This window comes from Cherax quadricarinatus, chromosome 14, assembly GCF_038502225.1.
Source record: "Cherax quadricarinatus isolate ZL_2023a chromosome 14, ASM3850222v1, whole genome shotgun sequence".
Taxonomy (NCBI): Eukaryota; Metazoa; Arthropoda; class Malacostraca; order Decapoda; family Parastacidae; genus Cherax; species Cherax quadricarinatus.
Genome location: NC_091305.1, coordinates 46758325 through 46777894, shown reverse-complemented (window position 1 = coordinate 46777894; position 19570 = coordinate 46758325). Strand labels below are relative to the sequence as shown.

Here is a 19570-nt window from a genome sequence, read left to right as displayed (position 1 = left end):
AGGGACATAGAAGTGTAACTAAAGACTTTGAATTAGGAACCCCACAGGGAGGTGTGCTCAGTCCCACACTGTTCAATATTCTAATTAATGCATTACTTAATGCTATGCCTAGTCAGCCCCATAAATATGTGATTAGTTTTGCTGATGATATAATGATTCACACCACCGGATTCTCCAACACCCCAAACATTTTTTTTCATGTACTAGCCTCGTGTCAGGACCTGGGGTTGATAATCTCTACTGATAAAACAAAGATACTCAATAGGCGTCCTCCTCGACAGAGAGGCACAGTTCGTCAGATCCAATTGCATGATGGGTCTCTTCTAGAATATGTAAGCAGATACAGGTATCTAGGCTTTGAGGTTCCACTACTTGGACCTGTTGTAACAAGACTTTGTCGCCAATACAAAGAACGACTAAGAGCACTTAGAGTTGTGGCAGGGCTTCACCCCAGGTATGGTGCTAATGTTAAAATTGTGAAAATGATGTATCTTGCTTATATTAGATCATTGGTTGATTATGCTGCGCCACTACTTGCTCTTGTGTTTGACTGGAAGCTTGGAGGGCTGGAAAAACTGCAGAACGAAGCAATGAGGATCATCCTAGGATGCCCTCGTACTGCCAAAATTTTAAATATGCAAAAATAACTTGATATTCCAAGCATCAGAGATCGTGTTACTGAAAGAAATATCCTAATTGGGGTTAATATGCTCAGGCAAGCTCATTCAAACCCCTGCACAGAAGCCCTCCAAACTTTCCTCAGCACTGGTGAACACTCCTCCAGATGGATCGAAAAGACTGGAACCGACCTCCGCATGAATCAGATACATGATCTATGTCAAGTAGGGCAACAGCGGCACTTCTCCGCTCCATGGAATATTACCCCATTCCAAACTACCATTCCTCCATTTCCCCCCAAACTACTTCTTAAATCACAACCAAAACTTCGCCTTGAAGCCAAACATGAGGCCTTAAGCTGTATTGATAACTTAGTCACACAGCACACACTCTCGCAAATTATTTACGTTGATGGTTCTGTTCACCAATCCACTGGTGCAGCTGGTAGTGCTGCTGTTGTCGTACAGAGTGATGGCTCTCTTAAAGAAATTGGAGCACGCATCAATAATTGGGCCTCTACCCTTCAGACAGAACTGTTTGCCATACTCCTTGCACTGAAATGCATCTATGTATCAAAGATTGACAGTTTAATTGTAACTGATTCTCTGTCATCCATAAATGCTCTCAACTCATTAAGCATAAATTGTGGCATGCTTGTGTCAGAAGCCAGACACAGGTATGGTAGGATTGTGGACAGTGGAGTCAGAGTGCACATGCTGTGGATTCCATCTCACATTGGTCTTCAGATGCATGATAGAACTGATAAATTGGCTAAGCAGTATGCTTTCAAAGAGGGAGTAGATTACAATCTTGGCTTGTCAGGTAGTAGTTTGAGAACAATAATACGAAAAGAACTTCAGCTGAATTTTATGGACTTAAGGCTCAGGGAGATTGACACCAGTGAGTCCATCTATCATCATTCTATCATGCAGGAGGAGCCACATGTCTATGGTGCATCCAACAAAATAAGCAGACTCTTGGATGTCACTACCGCCCGGCTGGGTTACAAGTATCTTTGGCAGGTTAAATCACCACCACCAGATGTAGACCAAACGAAATGTAAACTTTGCCAGATGGATTATTTTCACACCCTGCGTCATTATGTACTGGAGTGCGATAAAATTAATGAATTTAGAAACAACTCACTCAGAAGTGTTCAAGAAATGGCTAAGTATTTTATCCACAGTGGTATATTACAGACCATTCTGGAGAAATACCCTGACTTTGCTAGCTGTAAATAAAGCATTACCACATATGTGCATGTGTGTGTGTGTGTGTGTGTGTGTGTGTGTGTGTGTGTGTGTGTGTGTGTGTGTGTGTGTGTGTGTGTATGTGTGTGTGTGTGTGTGTGTATGTGTATGAGTGTGTGTGTGAGTATGAGTGTGTGTGAGTATGAGTGTGTGTGTGAGTATGAGTGTGTGTGAGTATGAGTGTGTGTGTGAGTATGAGTGTGTGAGTATGAGTGTGTGTGTGAGTATGAGTGTGTGTGTGTGTATGAGTGTGTGCGCGTGTGTGTATGAGTTTATGTGTGTGTGTGTGGTGTGTTTATGTGTGTGTGTGTATGAATTTGTATGTGTGTGTGTGTGTGTGTGTGTGTGTGTGTGTGTGTGTGTGTGTGTGTGTGTGAGAGACAGAGACTCAGCAATCAACATTTGCACCAATAACTCACTACAGTTGTGACCGGGTGTGGAAGTGTGAATTGCTCATTACTCTAAAATTTGTTCATGATTGCAGCCATGTATAAACGTAAGTAACCATTCTTACAGTATTCATTACCTTTGTAACTTGTGAGTTCATTACCTTGTACCTAGTTCAGCCATCAAAACTTTGGAGCCCGGTCCCTGGAACCATTGTGTACCTCTGTAATCTGTAAATACCTTTGTAACTTGTCATGATTGTGACTAGACCTACCTGGAGTTCATTACCTTTGTAAATTGTGAATTCATTACCTCTGTAACTTGCTCAGCTATCAAAACTTTGAGGCCCAGTCCCTGGACCCATTATGTACCTCTGTAATCTTTTGACTACCGCCCACAGGATGGATATGGGGTGCATAATAAACATATTAAACTAAAAAAAAAAGGTGAGATCCTCCGACATGATCACTCCCAGGTCTTTGACGTTGGTGTTTCGCTCGATTTTGTGGCCAGAATTTGTTTTGTAATCTGATGAAGATTTAATTTCCTCATGTTTACCATATCTGAGTAATTGAAATTTCTCATCATTAAACTTCATATTGTTTTCTGCAGCCCATTGAAAGATTTGGTTGATGTCCGCCTGGAGCCTTGCAGTGTCTGCAATGGAAGACACTGTCATGCAGATTCTGGTGTCATCTGCAAAGGAAGACACGGTGCTGTGGCTGACATCCTTGTCTATGTCAGATATGAGGATGAGGAACAAGATGGGAGCGAGTACTGTGCCTTGTGGAACAGAGCTTTGCACCGTGCCTGCCTCGGACTTTACTCTGTTGACAACTACTCTCTGTGTTCTGTTAGTGAGGAAATTATAGATCCATCGACCGACTTTTCCTGTTATTCCTTTAGCACGCATTTTGTGCGCTATTACGCCATGGTCACACTTGTCGAAGGCTTTTGCAAAGTCTGTATATATTACATCTGCATTCTTTTTGTCTTGTAGTGCATCTAGGACCTTGTCGTAGTGATCCAATAGTTGAGACAGACAGGAGCGACCTGTTCTAAACCTATGTTGCCCTGGGTTGTGTAACTGATGGGTTTCTAGATGGGTGGTGATCTTGCTTCTTAGGACCCTTTCAAAGATTTTTATGATATGGGATGTTAGTGCTATCGGTCTGTAGTTCTTTGCTGTTGCTTTACTGCCCCCTTTGTGGAGTGGGGCTATGTCTGTTGTTTTTAGTAACTGTGGGACGACCCCCGTGTCCATGCTCCCTCTCCATAGGATGGTAAAGGCTCGTGATAGGGGCTTCTTGCAGTTCTTGATGAACACGGAGTTCCACGAGTCTAGCCCTGGGGCAGAGTGCATGGGCATGTCATTTATCGCCTGTTCGAAGTCATTTGGCGTCAGGATAACATCAGATAGGCTTGTGTTAACCAAATTCTGTGGCTCTCTCATAAAAAATTCATTTTGCGACTTGAGTAGCTCACTCATTTCCTTGCTGTCATCTGTGTAGGACCCATCTTGTTTAAGTAACGGCCCAATACTGGACGTTGTTCTCGACTTTGATTTGGCATAGGAGAAGAAATACTTTGGGTTTCTTTCGATTTCATTTATGGCTTTTAGTTCTTCCCGCGATTCCTGACTCCTATAAGATTCCTTAAGCTTAAGTTCGATGTTTGCTATTTCTCTGACCAGTGTCTTCCTACGCATTTCAGATAGATTGACCTCTTTTAGCCGCTCTCTTATTCTTTTCCGTCGCCTGTAAAGAGAGCGCCTGTCTCTTTCTATTTTACATCTACTCCTCCTTTTTCTTAGAGGAATAAGTCTTGTGCATACATCGAGTGCCACCAAGTTAATCTGTTCTAGGCATAAGTTGGGGTCTGTGTTGCTTAGCATATCTTCCCAGCTTATATCGGTTAGGACTTGGTTTACTTGGTCCCACTTTATGTTTTTGTTATTGAAGCTGAATTTGGTGAATGCTCCCTCGTGACTAATCTCATTTTGTCGGTCTGGGGCTCTGCGCATACATGTCTGAACCTCAATTATGTTGTGATCTGAGTATATTGTTTTTGATATGGTGACATTTCTTAGCAGATCATCATTGTTAGTGAAGATGAGGTCTAGTGTATTCTCCATTCTAGTAGGCTCTATTATTTGCTGGTTTAAATTGAATTTTGTGCAGAGATTTAAAAGCTCGTGTGAGTGTGAGTTTTCATCAGAGCTGCCTCCTGGTGTTATTACTGCAACAATATTATTTGCTATATTCCTCCATTTTAGGTGCCTTAAGTTGAAATCCCCCAGAAGCAAGATGTTGGGTGCAGGAGCTGGAAGATTTTCCAGACAGTGGTCAATTTTTAACAGCTGTTCCTGGAATGCTGGGATGTTGCATCCGGAGGCTTGTAGACTACCACAATGACTAGGTTTTGGTTCTCGACCTTTACTGCTAAAACTTCCATTACATCATTTGAGGCATTAAGCAGTTCTGTGCAAACAAGTGACTCTGCAATGTACAAGCCACCCCCCCTCCTTTGCCTGTTCACTCTGTCACATCTGTATAGGTTGTAACCTGGGATCCATATTTCGTTGTCTAAGTGATCCTTTATATGGGTCTCAGTGAAAGCCCCGAACATTGCCTTTGCCTCTGCAAGCAGTCCACGGATGAAAGGTATTTTGTTGTTTGTTGCTGGCTTTAGACCCTGTATATTTGCAAAGAAGAATGTCATCGGACTGGTGGTATTGTTGGTACTGGGGGGCGATTTTTTTTCCGGCATTAGTATCTGTATCTGTTGGTTTGGAGTGGAGGCCATCGACTGTGGTTCCACTCCAGGAATGACTGGATTTGGTGTACAATTTCTGTCATTTCCTGCCAGCTTTTTTTCCTTCCTGGCACTAAAAAACCTCTCCCTCTTGAGTGGCTGTGGCTACCCAGGTTTTCCCATGGCCTGGATGTTTTGTATCTTTTTGTCCCCTTTAGATGGTGTGCCTGGCAATTTAAGTTATAGCACAGTCTTTTCTGTACTGAAGAGGTACACATTTCAGGGTGAAAAAGCTTACAGGAAGGGAGTTTGCATTTTCCTGTTGTCATATGGGCATGGCATTTTCTAGGGTGGTCATAGTTGCACGTCCCATCTGTTTTTCCAGATTTCCCATGTCTGCAGATACCAAGTGCATAGTATGTGCACAGGCTTGGTTTCCGTTTGCATTGGGTTTCTGTGACTGTATTCCCTGTTGGTGCATGTTTACCTGTCTTATTCCTATCTTCCCTAGCACCAACAATGGAGCTCCCACCAGTTGTTTTTGGTAATATATCCTCACTATTGCTAGTGGAGTCCTCTTGTTTGCTATTTCCTGTTGTATTTCTTGTTTGCAATATTGGTTTTATCTTATCTTTGACTACACTTGTTTCCCCACTACGGCTCCTGTCCCCTATGAGGTCATTTATATGCATTCCTTCCTGCGTATAATTCCCGACTACCTGGACAAAATCTCCAGCTTCACCATTACTGTCTCCCAGGACAGCATTTCCAACTTCACCATTACTGTCTCCCAGGACAGCACCTCCAGCTTCACCATTACTGTCTCCCAGGACAGCACTTCCAGCTTCACCATTACTGTCTCACAGGACAGCACCTCCAGCTTCACCATTACTGTCTCCCAGGACAGCACTATCAGCCCCACATTTACTGACTACCAGGACATCACCTCCAGCCTTACAGTTTATGACTACATGGCCAGTATCAAGGGCAGTACCATTCAGCCCAGACTTTTTATGTTCCCATCTGTTGTAGAAAGCTTCCAGGTTGTCTATGAAAGCAGCTTTGATGTTATCCTCTTTTAGTACCCTTGTGATTTTAGTCCACAGATTTATCTCCTTTGGGCATACCCAAAAACATTTCCCTGTTTTAATACTGCTTGTAGCTAGTTCTTGGATATCTGCACAGGGGGCGTGACACCAATTTCCACAAAAATGACAATTTATCCATGTGGAAGCCCGTTTGTTTGATTTATTGCAGACTGCACACAGCTTCATAATGATTTGAATGGTTAATTTACTGTAATTCTACTAGCAACCTCTTGAATACTCTATTATAACCTCTTTAGGTAAAGCTCTAGCTATCTGTATTTCTATTTCTAACTGTACTTTTATATCAGGACAGCTTACCGGAGTACACTCCTGGAGTTTGTTTTATATTTATTGTTTGTGTTTATAAGGGCGCCTACAACCCCATCCGTTTACAGTCTGCTTTATTGTCCAACGAATCCGTTTGAAACTGGCCAAGGGTTCGACCAGTCGAGGGTTCGGTCCAGTCGAGGGTTCAGAGCCAGTCTGATCTGATCAGTGGGTCACTTATTTAATACATACTGGTCGGTGATTTGGGCTAACACATGAAGGATCTACTGGAAAATTCTACCCGCGTAATATGTTATTTGATTGATACAAAAGTATAACTTGCGTGTTGAAGAAACCGGTGACTGCTGGCAACTCCTACAGTGACGAACGGTCGAGCCTCAACCCTTGTTTATCAATCGCTGTATCTAGCTTTTCTAGTTTTTCTTTTTGGCCTCCACCACAATAAATGCTATATTATCACTATAGTTGACTGGTGGAAATTTTGGAGGAGGGACGCTTTTCTGTAGTAATAATTGCTTCTAATAATTGGAGGTGCTGTCCTGGGAGACAGAAATGGTGAAGCTGGAGATGCTGTCCTGGGATACAGTAATGGTGAAGCTGGAGGTGCTGTCCTGGAAGACAGTAATGGTGAAGCTGGAGATTTTGTCCAGGTAGTCGGGAATTATACACAGGAAGGAATGCATATAAATAACCTCATAGGGGACAGGAGCCGTAGTGGGGAAACAAGTGTAGTCAAAGATAAGATAAAACCAATATTGCAAACAAGAAATACAACAGGAAATAGCAAACAAGAGGACTCCACTAGCAATAGTGAGGATATATTACCAAAAACAACTGGTGGGAGCTCCATTGTTGGCGCTAGGGAAGATAGGAATAAGACAGGTAAACATGCACCAACAGGGAATACAGTCACAGAAACCCAAGGCAAACAGAAACCAAGCCTGTGCACATACTATGCACTTGGTATCTGCAGACATGGGAAATCTGGAAAAACAGACGGGACGTGCAACTATGACCACTCTAGAAAATGCCATGCCCATATGACAACAGGAAAATGCAAACTCCCTTCCTGTAAGCTTTTTCACCCTGAAATGTGTACCTCTTCAGTACAGGAAAGACTGTGCTATAACTTAAATTGCCAGGCACACCATCTAAAGTGTACAAAAAGATACAAAACATCCAGGCCATGGGAAAACCTGGGTAACCACAGCCACTCAAGAGGGAGAGGTTTTTTAGTGCCAGGAAGGAAAAAAAGCTGGCAGGAAATGACAGAAATTGTACACCAAATCCAGTCATTCCTGGAGTGGAACCACAGTCGATGGCCTCCACTCCAAACCAACAGATACAGATACTAATGCCGGAAAAAAAAATCCCCCCCCAGTACCAACTATACCACCAGTCCGATGACATTCTTCTTTGCAAATATACAGGGTCTAAAGCCAGCAACAAACAACAAAATACCTTTCATCCGTGGACTGCTTGCAGAGGCAAAGGCAATGTTCGCGGCTTTCACTGAGACCCACATAAAGGATCACTTAGACAACGAAATATGGATCCCAGGTTACAACCTATACAGATGTGACAGAGTGAACAGGCAAAAGGGGGAGGGGGTTGGCCTGTACATTGCAGAGTCACTTGTTTGCACAGAACTGCTTAATGCCTCAAATGATGTAGTGGAAGTTTTAGCAGTAAAGGTCGAGAACCAAAACCTAGTCATTGTGGTAGTCTACAAGCCTCCGGATGCAACATCCCAGCAATTCCAGGAACAGCTGTTAAAAATTGCCCACTGTCTGGAAAATCTTCCAGCTCTTGCACCCAACATCTTGCTCCTGGGGGATTTCAACTTAAGGCACCTAAAATGGAGGAATATAGCAAATAATATTGTTGCAGTAATAACACCAGGAGGCAGCTCTGATGAAAACTCACACTCACACGAGCTTTTAAATCTCTGCACAAAATTTAATTTAAACCAGCAAATAATAGAGCCTACTAGAATGGAGAATACACTAGACCTCATCTTCACTAACAATGATGATCTGATAAGAAATGTCACCATATCAAAAACAATATACTCAGATCACAACATAATTGAGGTTCAGACATGTATGCGCAGAGCCCCAGACCGACAAAATGAGATTAGTCACGAGGGAGCATTCACCAAATTCAACTCCAATAACAAAAACATAGTGGGACCAAGTAAACCAAGTCCTAACCGATATAAGCTGGGACGATATACTAAGCAACACAGACCCCAACTTATGCCTAGAACAGATTAACTTGCTGGCACTCGATGTATGCACAAGACTTATTCCTCTAAGAAAAAGGAGGAGTAGATGTAAAATAGAAAGAGACAGGCGATCTCTTTACAGGCGACGGAAAAGAATAAGAGAGCGGCTAAAAGAGGTCAATCTATCTGAAATGCGTAGGGAGACACTGGTCAGAGAAATAGCAAACATCGAACTTAAGCTAAAGGAATCTTATAGGAGTCAGGAATCGCGGGAAGAACTAAAAGCCATAAATGAAATCTAAAGAAACCCAAAGTATTTCTTCTCCTATGCCAAATCAAAGTCGAGAACAACGTCCAGTATTGGGCCCTTACTTTAACAAGATGGGTCCTACACAGATGACAGCAAGGAAATGAGTGAGCTATTCAAGTCCCAATATGACTGTTTTTAGCAAGCCACTAACCAGACTGAGAGTCGAAGATCAAAATGAATTTTTTATGAGAGAGCCACAGAATTTGGTTAACACAAGCCTATCTGATGTTATCCTGACGCCAAATGACTTCGAACAGGCGATAAATGACATGCCCATGCACTCTGCCCCAGGGCTAGACTCATGGAACTCCGTGTTCATCAAGAACTGCAAGAAGCCCCTATCACGAGCCATTTCCATCCTATGGAGAGGGAGCATGGACATGGGGGTCGTCCCACAGTTACTAAAAACAACAGACATAGCCCCACTCCACAAAGGGGGCAGTAAAGCAACAGCAAAGAACTACAGACCGATAGCATTAATATCCCATATCATAAAAATCTTTGAAAGGGTCCTAAGAAGCAAGATCACCACCCATCTAGAAACCCATCAGTTACACAACACAGGGCAACATGGGTTTAGAACAGGTCGCTCCTGTCTGTCTCAACTATTGGATCACTACGACAAGGTCCTAGATGCACTAGAAGACAAAAAGAATGCAGATGTAATATATACAGACTTTGCAAAAGCCTTCGACAAGTGTGACCATGGCGTAATAGCGCACAAAATGCGTGCTAAAGGAATAACAGGAAAAGTCGGTCGATGGATCTATAATTTCCTCACTAACAGAACACAGAGAGTAGTAATCAACAGAGTAAAGTCCGAGGCAGGCACGGTGAAAAGCTCTGTTCCACAAGGCACAGTACTCGCTCCCATCTTGTTCCTCATCCTCATATCTGACATAGACAAGGATGTCAGCCACAGCACCGTGTCTTCCTTTGCAGATGACACCCGAATCTGCATGACAGTGTCTTCCATTGCAGACACTGCAGGCTCCAGGCGGACAGTGTCTTGAACGATTCCTTATTAAGGTATCAGAACGCTATTCTCAGGTTTGCCAGGCGCCCATATGCTGCAGCGGTTATTTGGTTGATGTGTGCCTCCGGTGATGTGCTCGGTGTTATGGTCACCCCAAGGTCTTTCTCCCTGAGTGAGGTCTGTAGTCTTTGTCCACCTAGCCTATACTCTGTCTGTGGTCTTCTTTGCCCCTCCCCAATCTTCATGACTTTGCATTTGGCTGGATTGAATTCGAGAAGCCAGTTGCTGGACCACATGTCCAGCCTCTCCAGGTCTCTTTGCAGTCCTGCCTCATCCTCGTCCGATTTAATTCTTCTCATCAACTTCACGTCATCTGCGAACAGGGACACTTCAGAGTCTATTCCTTCCATCATGTCATTCACATATATCAAAAATAGCACTGGTCCTAGAACTGGCCCCTGTGGGACCCCGCTCGTAACAGGCGCCCACTGTGATACCTCTTCACGTACCATGACTCGTTGCTGCCTCCCTGTCAGGTATTCCCTTATCCATTGCAGTGCCCTCCCTTTTATGTGCGCCTGATCCTCCAGCTTCTGCACTAATCTCTTGTGGGGAACTGTGTCAAAGGCCTTCCTGCAGTCTAGGAAAACGCAATCTACCCACCCCTCTCTCTCGTGTCTTACTTCTGTTACCTTGTCATAAAACTCCAGGAGGTTTGTGATACAAGATTTGCCTTCCATGAACCCATGCTGGTTTTCATTTATAATCTTGTTCCATTCCAGGTGTTCGACCACTCTCCTCCTGATAATCTTCTCCATGACTTTGCACACAATACATGTCAGAGACACAGGTCTGTAGTTTAGTGCCTCGTTTCTGTTTCCTTTCTTAAATATGGGGACTACATTAGCTGTCTTCCATTTCTCAGGAAGTTGCCCAGTTTCAAGGGATGTGTTGAAGATTGTGGTTAGAGGCACACACAGCATCTCTGCTCCTTCTCTAAGGACCCATGGGGAAATGTTGTCCGGTCCCATCGCCTTTGAGGTGTCAAGGTCACTTAAGAGCTTCTTCACCTCCTCCTCAGTTGTTCGTATGTCATCCAACACTTGTTGGTATATTCCCTCTTGATGTTCCCTTCTGTGCTGTCTTCCCACAGCCCTTCCTGTCTCTACTGTAAAAACTTCCTTAAATCTCCTGTTCAGCTCCTCACATACCTCCTGATCATTTCTTGTGAGTTCTCCACTTTCTGTCCTTAATCTGATCACCTGGTCTTTGACTGTTGTTTTCCTCCTGATGTGGCTATACAACAGTTTCGGGTCAGTCTTGATTCTCGATGCTATGTCATTTTCATACTGTCGCTGGGCCTCCCTCCTTACCTGTGCGTACTCATTCCTGGCTCTGCGACTGATCTCCCTATTTTCGTGTGTTCTCTGCCTTCTGTACTTTTTCCATTCTCTATTGCACTTTGTTTTTGCCTCCTTACACCGTCGGGTAAACCAGGGGCTCGTTCTGGTCTTCCCGTTGTTACTGTTGCCCTTGGGAATAAACCTTTCCACTGCCTCCTTGCATTTTGTTGTTACATATTCCATAATTTCATTTACTGGCTTTCCTGCCAGTTCTCTGTCCCACTGGACCTCCCGCAGGAAGTTCTTCAACCCTATGTAGTCCCCTCTTTTATAGTCAGGCTTTTCCCATTCAACTCCTGTTATTCTCTCCACTTGCAGCTCTACTATGTATTCAAAGCACAGAACCACGTGGTCGCTAGCTCCTAGGGGACTCCCATACTTGATGTCCTCAATATCTGAGCTGCCCAGGGTGAACACAAGGTCCAATCTTGCTGGTTCATCCTCCCCTCTCACTCTGGTAGTGTCCTTAACATGTTGGTGCATGAGGTTTTCCAGCACCACGTCCAACATCCTGGCTCTCCATGTTTCGGGACCCCCATGTGGCTCCAGGTTTTCCCAGTCAATCTCCCTGTGGTTGAAATCCCCCATAACTAGCAACTTTGCTCTGCTGGAGTGACCTCTTCTTGCCACCTCAGCAAGTGTGTCCACCATTGCTCTGTTGCTCTCTTCATATTCCTCTCTTGGCCTCCTGCAGTTCTGTGGTGGATTATACATCACTGCAATGACCACTTTGTGTTCCCCAGACTGAAGTGTACCTGCTATGTAGTCTCTTTCTCCCGTCTCATCTATTCCTTCCATTTTCTCGAATTTCCATCTGTTTTTTACGAACAGAGCAACCCCACCTCCCCCTCTGCCCCTTCTATCTTTCCTCATGATCTGGTATCCTGGTGGGAAGATTGCATCTGTTATTGTCTCCATGAGCTTTGTTTCTGTAACTGCTATGATGTCTGGGGACTTCTCATTGATTCTTTCTTGCCATTCCTCATGTTTATTCGTTAATCCATCTGCATTTGTGTACCAAACCTTCAACTTCTGTTCTAATACTGTAACTGTGGTGCGGGGGGTGGAAACAGAGGGATCGGTGTGTGATGGTTGGTTTGGATTGTTCAGTTGCCTTGGGGGGTGTCGTGGCTGGAGTCCTTCTGCAGGTGTTTCTGAGGGGTGCGCTTGTCCTTCCATTTGATCCTGGGTTATTCTGCTCTGTGTATGTTAGGCCCATACTGGAGTATGCAGCACCAGTCTGGAACCCACACCTGGTCGAGCACGTCAAGAAGTTAGAGAAAGTACAAAAGTTTGCAACAAGGCTAGTCCCAGAGCTCAAGGGAATGTCGTACGAGGAAAGGTTAAGGGAAATCGGACTGACGACACTGGAGGACAGAAGGGTCAGGGGAGACATGATAACGACATACAAGATACTGCGGGGAATAGACAAGGTGGACAGAGACAGGATGTTCCAGAGAGGGGACACAGGGACAAGGGGTCACAACTGGAAGCTGAAGACTCAGACGAGTAACAGGGACGTTAGGAAGCATTTCTTCAGTCATAGAGTTGTCAGCAAGTGGAATAGCCTAGCAAGTGAAGTAGTGGAGGCAGGAACCATACAGTTTTAAGAAGCAGAGAGAGAGAGGATCCAGTAGCGATCAGTGAAGAGGCGGGGCCAGGAGCTGAGTATCGACCCCTGCAACCACAATTAGGCGAGTACAATTAGGTGAGTACATCAACCAAATCTTTCAGTGGGCTGCAGAAAACAATATGAAGTTCAACGATGAGAAATTTCAATTACTCAGATATGGTAAACACGAGGAAATTAAATCTTCATCAGAGTACAAAAATTCTGGCCACAAAATTGAGCGAAACACCAACGTCAAAGACCTGGGAGTGATCATGTCGGAGGACCTCACCTTCAAGGACCATAACATTGTATCGATCGCATCTGCTAGAAAAATGACAGGATGGATAATGAGAACCTTCAAAACGAGGGATGCCAAGCCCATGATGACACTCTTCAGGTCACTTGTTCTATCTAGACTGGAATATTGCTGCACACTAACAGCACCTTTCAAGGCAGGTGAAATTGCTGACCTAGAAAATGTACAGAGAACCTTCACGGCGCGCATAACGGAGATAAAACACCTCAATTACTGGGAGCACTTGAGGTTCCTGAACCTGTATTCCCTGGAATGCAGGCGGGAGAGATACATGATTATATACACCTGGAAAATCCTAGAGGGACTAGTACCGAACTTGCACACGAAAATCACTCACTACGAAAGCAAAAGACTTGGCAGACGATGCAACATCCCCCCAATGAAAAGCAGGGGTGTCACTAGCACGTTAAGAGACCATACAATAAGTGTCAGGGGCCCGAGACTGTTCAACTGCCTCCCAGCACACATAAGGGGGATTACCAACAGACCCCTGGCAGTCTTCAAGCTGGCACTGGACAAGCACCTAAAGTCGGTTCCTGATCAGCCGGGCTGTGGCTCGTACGTTGGTTTGCGTGCAGCCAGCAGTAACAGCCTGGTTGATCAGGCTTTGATCCACCAGGAGGTCTGGTGGATCAGCCAGGCTGTTGCTGCTGGCTGCACGCAAACCAACGTACGAGCCACAGCCCGGCTGATCAGGAACTGACTTTAGGTGCTTGTCCAGTGCCAGCTTGAAGACTGCCAGGGGTCTGTTGGTAATCCCCCTTATGTGTGCTGGGAGGCAGTTGAACAGTCTCGGGCCCCTGACACTTATTGTATGGTCTCTTAACGTGCTAGTGACACCCCTGCTTTTCATTGGGGGGATGGTGCATCGTCTGCCAAGTCTTTTGCTTTCGTAGTGAGTGATTTTCGTGTGCAAGTTCGGTACTAGTCCCTCTAGGATTTTCCAGGTGTATATAATCATGTATCTCTCCCTCCTGCGTTCCAGGGAATACAGGTTTAGGAACCTCAAGCGCTCCCAATAATTGAGGTGTTTTATCTCCGTTATGCGCGCCGTGAAAGTTCTCTGTACATTTTCTAGGTCGGCAATTTCACCTGCCTTGAAAGGTGCTGTTAGTGTGCAGCAATATTCCAGCCTAGATAGAACAAGTGACCTGAAGAGTGTCATCATGGGCTTGGCCTCCCTAGTTTTGAAGGTTCTCATTATCCATCCTGTCATTTTTCTAGCAGATGCGATTGATACAATGTTATGGTCCTTGAAGGTGAAATCCTCCGACATGATCACTCCCAGGTCTTTGACGTTGGTGTTTCGCTCTATTTTGTGGCCAGAATTTGTTTTGTACTCTGATGAAGATTTAATTTCCTCATGTTTACCATATCTGAGTAATTGAAATTTCTCATCGTTGAACTTCATATTGTTTTCTGCAGCCCACTGAAAGATTTGGTTGATGTCCGCCTGGAGCTTTGCAGTGTCTGCAATGGAAGACACTGTCATGCAGATTCGGGTGTCATCTGCAAAGGAAGACACGGTGCTGTGGCTGACATCCTTGTCTATGTCGGATATGAGGATGAGGAACAAGATGGGAGCGAGTACTGTGCCTTGTGGAACAGAGCTTTTCACCGTGCCTGCCTCGGACTTTACTCTGTTGACGACTACTCTCTGTGTTCTATTAGTGAGGAAATTATAGATCCATCGACCGACTTTTCCTGTTATTCCTTTAGCACGCATTTTGTGCGCTATTACGCCATGGTCACACTTGTCGAAGGCTTTTGCAAAGTCTGTATATATTACATCTGCATTCTTTTTGTCTTCTAGTGCATTTAGGACCTTGTCGTAGTGATCCAATAGTTGAGACAGACAGGAGCGACCTGTTCTAAACCCATGTTGCCCTGTGTTGTGTAACTGATGGGTTTCTAGATGGGTGGTGATCTTGCTTCTTAGGACCCTTTCAAAGATTTTTATGATATGGGATGTTAGTGCTATTGGTCTGTAGTTCTTTGCTGTTGCTTTACTGCCCCCTTTGTGGAGTGGGGCTATGTCTGTTGTTTTTAGTAACTGTGGGACGACCACCGTGTCCATGCTCCCTCTCCATAGGATGGAAAAGGCTCGTGATAGGGGCTTCTTGCAGTTCTTGATGAACACGGAGTTCCATGAGTCTGGCCCTGGGGCAGAGTACATGGGCATGTCATTTATCGCCTGTTCGAAGTCATTTGCTGAATATATGTTACTACAACTTTATTCATTAATTGTACGACCCGTTCGTTATCACCTGTCCCATTTTGTAAGTAGTTAATTACTACTGGCTTGACTAATGATGTTGGGGTCCAGCCCCTGGACCCATCATGCGCCTCTAAACGTGTTGACTCCCTCTAACAGGATACGTGTGTGTGTGTATGTACTCACCTATTTGTACTCACCTATTTGTGGTTGCAGGGGCCGAGTCACAGCTCCTGGCCCCGCCTCTTCGCTGATTGCTACTAGGTCCTCTCTCTCCCTGCCCCATGAGCTCTATCATACCTCGCCTTAAAACTATGTATGGTTCCCGCCTCCACTACGTCACTTTCTAGGCTATTCCACGGCCTGACTACTCTATGACTGAGTAGTGTGTGTGTGTGTGTGTGTGTGTGTGTGTGTGTGTGTGTGTGTGTGTGTGTGTGTATATGTGTGTATATGTGTGTATATGTGTGTATATGTGTGTATATGTGTGTGTGTGTGTGTGTGTGTGTGTGTGTGTGTGTGTGTGTGTGTGTGTGTGTGTGTTCGTTCACAGGGAGGGGGGGTAAGTATCGTAGTGGTAATGCTACAAATAACGGCTGGGATCACAGAGAGGGGGAAGGGAGGTCAGTATCGTAGTGGTAATGCTACAAATAAGGGCTGGGATCACAGGGAGGGGGGGTCAGTATCGTAGTGGTAATGCTACAAATAAGGGCTGGGATCACAGGGAGGGGGGAGGTCAGTATCGTAGTGGTAATGCTACAAATAAGGGCTGGAATCACAGGGAGGGGGGGAGGTCAGTATCGTAGTGGTAATGCTACAAATAAGGGTTGGGATCACAGGGAGGGGGGTCAGTATCGTAGTGGTAATGCTACAAATAAGGACTGGGATCACAGGGAGGGGGGAGGTCAGTATCGTAGTGGTAATGCTACAAATAAGGGCTGGGATCACAGGGAGGGGGTCAGTATCGTAGTGGTAATGCTACAAATAAGGGTTGGGATCACAGGGAGGGGGGGTCAGTATCGTAGTGGTAATGCTACAAATAAGGGCTGGGATCACAGGGAGGGGGTCAGTATCGTAGTGGTAATGCTACAAATAAAGGCTGGGATCACAGGGAGGGGGGGGGGTCAGTATCGTGTGGTAATGCTACAAATAAGGGCTGGGATCACAGGGAGGGGGGGTCAGTATCGTAGTTGTAATGCTACAAGTAAGGGCTGGGATCACAGGGAGGGGGTCAGTATCGTAGTGGTAATGCTACAAATAAGGGCTGGGATCACAGGGAGGGGGTCAGTATCGTAGTGGTAATGCTACAAATAAGGGCTGGGATCACAGGGAGGGGGGTCAGTATCGTAGTGGTAATGCTACAAATAAGGGCTGGGATCACAGGGAGGGGGGGAGGTCAGTATCGTAGTGGTAATGCTACAAATAAGGGCTGGGATCACAGTGAGGGGGGGTCAGTGTCGTAGTGGTAATGCTACAAATAACGGCTGGGATGCAATCAGGTTTCATCCGGGGAAGGGAAGAATCGCTCCAACTCCTTGCATCAAGAGCCCTTCAAGGAACACCTTTTTGAAAAGCACATAAAAACAGAGTTATCAAATTAACTCAGAAAATTTAAGTTACTCTTCACAAACATCAAAATTCTTGGACCCACATTAATTTATATAACCACTAGACCCACTTCAATACATCTCTTATTAATATACGTGAAAATACGTCAATTTTGTTTTGATTTTTAATCCCGGAGAGTTAGCCACCCAGGATAACCCACGCCAGTCGACTAACACCCAGGTACCTATTTGCTGCTAGGTGAACAGGATAACAGGTGTAAAGAATCTCGTCGAAATGTTTCTACCCCGCTGGGAATCGAACCCGGGCACTCCGTGTGCGAAGCGAGAGCTTTGCCAGCCAGGCCACGGGGTTCTCTCTTCATTATTCTGGTATGTTATAATGGTCATCCTGGCTTTAAGACACATCATCCCAAAACTAAATCGAAATAAATTCGCCATAAGTAAACTAAAATGAACTAGGATACTTAATTACAGGTGATGTTTAAGTTGTCACTCGACCAGAACACTAAAATTACCTCGCTGAAACAGTCACAACACTCACCCCAATATTACATTAATAATAAATGCAAAAACTATAATAGGAATACCACAATAAAAGGAATATAATACAAGCAAGACTGTGAAAAATACCTTAGATATGGTAGTGCTGCCTGTTAATGTTCTGGTTTGTCATCAATGGACAACACTTGTACTAAAAATCTTGTTCAATAAACCTTGCTGCTCAGACTGCTCCATCAACGAGGTGATTCCCAGGAGATTGTGGGAGGGAGGACCGTCCTTCAGGAGAGAGTTTCCCAGGTGAGTGATGCTTGGCCAAGCAGTAGTAAGATGGGAACACAGTAGTGGTGTTTGGCCAAGCAGTAGTAAAGGGTCAACACTAGTGGTGTCTGGCCAAGCACTAGCAAAGGATCAATACAGCAGTGGCGTCTGGACAAATAGTAGCAAAGGGTCAACACAGCAGTGGTGTCTGAACAAGCAGTAATAAAGGGTCAACACAGCAGTGGTGTCTGAACAAGCAGTAAGCAGGGGGTCAACACAGCAGTGGTGTCTGGACAAGCAGTAGCAGGGGGTCAACACAGCAGTGGTGTCTGGACTAGCAGTAGCAGGGGGTCAACACAGCAGTGGTGTCTGGACAAGCAGTAGCAGGGGGTCAACACAGCAGTGGTGTCTGGACAAGCAGTAGCAGGGGGTCAACACAGTAGTGGTGTCTGGACTAGCAGTAGCAGGGGGGGTCAACACAGCAGTGGTGTCTGGACAAGCCGTAGCAGGGGGTCAACACAGCAGTGGTGTCTGGACAAGCAGTAGCAGGGGGTCAACACAGCAGTGGTGTCTGGACTAGCAGTAGCAGGGGGTCAACACAGCAGTGGTGTCTGGACAAGCAGTAGCAGGGGGTCAACACAGCAGTGGTGTCTGGACAAGCAGTAGCAGGGGGTCAACACAGTAGTGGTGTCTGGACTAGCAGTAGCAGGGGGGGTCAACACAGCAGTGGTGTCTGGACAAGCCGTAGCAGGGGGTCAACACAGCAGTGGTGTCTGGACAAGCAGTAGCAGGGGGTCAACACAGCAGTGGTGTCTGGACAAGCAGTAGCAGGGGGTCAACACAGTAGTGGTGTCTGGACTAGCAGTAGCAGGGGGGGTCAACACAGCAGTGGTGTCTGGACAAGCCGTAGCAGGGGGTCAACACAGCAGTGGTGTCTGGACAAGCAGTAGCAGGGGGTCAACACAGCAGTGGTGTCTGGACTAGCAGTAGCAGGGGGTCAACACAGCAGTGGTGTCTGGACAAGCAGTAGCAGGGGGTCAACACAGCAGTGGTGTCTGGACAAGCAGTAGCAGGGGGTCAACACAGTAGTGGTGTCTGGACTAGCAGTAGCAGGGGGGGTCAACACAGCAGTGGTGTCTGGACAAGCCGTAGCAGGGGGTCAACACAGCAGTGGTGTCTGGACAAGCAGTAGCAGGGGGTCAACACAGCAGTGGTGTCTGAACAAGCAGTAACAAAGGGTCAACACAGCAGTGGTGTCTGAACAAGCAGTAACAAAGGGTCAACACAGCAGTGGTGTCTGAACAAGCAGTAACAAAGGGTCAACACAGCAGTGGTGTCTGGACAAGCAGTAGCAGGGGGTCAACACAGCAGTGGTGTCTGAACAAGCAGTAACAAAGGGTCAACACAGCAGTGGTGTCTGGACAAGCAGTAACAAAGGGTCAACACAGCAGTGGTGTCTGGACAAGCAGTAGCAGGGGGTCAACACAGCAGTGGTGTCTGGACTAGCAGTAGCAGGGGGTCAACACAGCAGTGGTGTCTGGACTAGCAGTAGCAGGGGGTCAACACAGAAGTGGAACTGATCACCAGGAAAATATACTCGTAAAAATAATGACTGGTAACTCTTAAATTTAAAAATGGAATGATTTCTCTGCACTAGATGGCATTCTCTCTCTCTCTCTCTCTCTCTCTCTCTCTCTCTCTCTCTCTCTCTCTCTCTCTCTCTCTCTCTCTCTCTCTCTCTCTCTCTCTCTCTCTCTCTCTCTCTCTCTCTCTCTCTCTACACACACACATGATTGACT

The 19570-nt window shown here is 45.5% G+C and overlaps 1 protein-coding gene across 4 annotated transcripts in view; it reads right to left on the bottom strand.

Moving 5' to 3' along the window:
- The window catches only part of LOC128694830 (uncharacterized), a 61738-nt gene extending 42399 nt beyond the window's left edge, over window positions 1-19339 (bottom strand). For 2 of the 4 annotated variants that reach the window (XM_070084989.1, XM_070084990.1), the window contains exon 1: window positions 17643-19339. The gene's annotated coding sequence lies outside the window, so the exon portion shown is untranslated. The remainder of the gene's footprint in view (window positions 1-17642) is intronic. The other 2 variants (XM_070084987.1, XM_070084988.1) reach the window with 2 other exon arrangements.
- Between the last annotated feature and the right edge of the window lie 231 nt (window positions 19340-19570).